This window comes from Penaeus japonicus, unplaced genomic scaffold (genome assembly GCF_977035675.1).
Source record: "Penaeus japonicus unplaced genomic scaffold, GWHDUDI00000001_assembly GWHDUDI00000013, whole genome shotgun sequence".
In the NCBI taxonomy this organism is placed as follows: domain Eukaryota; kingdom Metazoa; phylum Arthropoda; class Malacostraca; order Decapoda; family Penaeidae; genus Penaeus; species Penaeus japonicus.
Genome location: NW_028234415.1, coordinates 40,326,281 through 40,328,780, shown reverse-complemented (window position 1 = coordinate 40,328,780; position 2,500 = coordinate 40,326,281). Strand labels below are relative to the sequence as shown.

Sequence of the window (2,500 nt, the reverse complement as noted above, 5' to 3'; positions counted from 1 at the left end):
AATGGGAATAATATGCTGCTTGCCACTTGTACGTAGACGCGATTACGTGCACGCGTATGCGAGCGACATGGCGACCTTCATCCTTATCCCCAAATAATTGCTAAAATTGCCACTTTAATGAGAAAAAATGGTTAGAAATGAATTGGGTATGGTGTTGCCAAGGCTAGTAGGGAATAATTGATCAAACTTGTTTAAGCTGGAGCTGCCTCAGCCGTCTAAAATCGTTGCAAATTACAGAGGAAGGGGTGTTTAACAAAAGCCTTCTAGGGGGATTGAGTGATGTAGAGGGGCCTTAAGCTAGGGTTAAGAATAGTTTTGATTTCCACACCAAGAGAACATCCAAGTGTCTTAGAATGAGTTATATATTTGAATTGAGAAATTTGTTAAGGAAACTTGGTATTTCTACATTGTTTGAGGGATGCAGCCTTGCTTTCATAAATTTTTAGTTGTAGGTTAGGGTATGAGATCAGATTGGGTGTATGGATAAACTGTACTGTGCAGTACCCCTTTTTACCTGCTTAGATACATAGTCGGTGATATGTCATATGAATGAGTGATCCCTGCTTTTTAGAGAAAGTTATTTGAAAGAAATATATGAAGAGCTCAAGCTTTCTTATTCATTACATAATTACCACAGTAATTTTAATTACTGTTGTTAACTTTCTATACTTTTCAAGAATATCATTCAAATCTAAGTTTTGTAAACCACATTTTGGATCTATATGTTATTAAACTGTAAATATATGAAAATAAAGTATCATTAGATAAGTCTAACTGTTACTAGATTATGAAGAGGATGCATAACATGTTGAAAATTTGGGATTAAAGAATGGCAGCCATCTTGTTTTAGAAGTGGGCTTGAAGTCTCATGAGTTAATATTTAACTTTCTTTTGGTTATGTAATTATTTACATGGATGGCAGGATTTTTCAATAAGTGTAAATTCTTGTGAAACTTCTCAAAATTATTCCAATGTATATAGTAAGTGCTGCCTTTTATGCATGTGGGTATGCTACAGATTTTATTGCACTTTTATATATTTTTTAGATGAATCTGACATTGCACTAAAATTATGCTATTGCATATCTGTCACTTGATATATTTTTAGATAAAATGCATTTCATACATTCATATCTAGAATAAAAAATGAGTCATGGTTCTATTTTAGACCAGTACCAGACAATGATAATGAAATCTAATATTTAAATTTCAGACTCGAAAATAGAATTTGTGCCCCGCCCATACAATATCAAGTATTGAATAGCTCTGTATATAAGGTTTTGGATAAGCCAAAATTCAGTGGTACTTTTTTATAGAATAATGAGCTCAGAAGGTGACGTAAATATGGTATGGAAAGATGAAAAGAGAAAACCCTCTTGTAGGATGCAACAATCTAAAACTTTTCTTCTACACTTTTCCTCTGCAAGTGATAGTTACAGTATAAACCCAGATTGCATATACATATTTTTTATTATATACAAAGTATTCAACATTTATCGTTGCATGGGCGGGGCACAAAATTTACAATGGAAGGTAAAATTTAGTTTTTGAATCACAAATGATTCAGTATGAATGAGCCACAAATGAGTACAGAAATTTGCTCTTTTACCTTGAGTATGGAAATCTGAAATACATATTTACTAATATCTACCCCAATATCAAGAGACATTTACAAAAGCCTGATTTTAGTGCATTCTTGTAATTGATATTAAAAAATATTAAGCTGCATCAGGAAATACTTGGGGTAAATATAGAAAACAAAACTGTTGACGATAAGAAATTTCATTAATATCACACAGAATATGGTTACTAATGGGCTAAATTCAGGGTGATTAGATATCTTTTTAACATACTATAATGAACCATCAAGGTAAAATGTATGACATTGGGACTGATGGGTATTATGAGCTATTTAAGGTTACTAAGAATATGCTGAAAAATGTGTGTAGTAAATGCCAGAAGGATACCCATATTTGCCCATCTATTGACGGATGCTGATAGGCATATTGTTTTCTTCAGAGATTGCTTTTGAATTGTATAGAGTGAGCTGTCTGTTGCACAGATGACTGCTATAGGAACCTTTTCAGATATTTATGAAACCCTCACTCTTAAAGGTCAGATGTAGTATAACAGTACAAATACAGTTGGAGGATCTGTAGCTTAAGGAAAATTATTTAGTCTAATTGTTAGAATGAAGGTAATGTGGAGAGACAAAGCAAAAAAAACTGGAATTGTCTGTTAGCAGGTATTATTGGAGAAATTTCAAGTAGGGGAAATTCAGAAAAATGCATAGGACAAAGAAACATTATCTATCTACTGTGTTTCAATTTTGAATGACAAATGTCTTGCTCAAATATTTTGGGTGACACCCAAGTGCATCAGTAAGTTCTGGTAACATGATGTTCAGGTATAGTCAGACAAATGTTGACACTATTTCAAAGTTGTAGCATTCATCTAAGTGTCTCAGAGGATACTGATTAAGTGCCTATAGATTCCAGCTT

At 33.0% G+C, this 2,500-nt stretch overlaps 1 protein-coding gene across 2 annotated transcripts in view; it reads left to right on the top strand.

The window, feature by feature from the left end:
* Window positions 1-2,500, top strand: part of Kdm5 (Lysine demethylase 5) — a 29,866-nt gene that overhangs the window by 661 nt on the left and 26,705 nt on the right. The window lies entirely within an intron of this gene.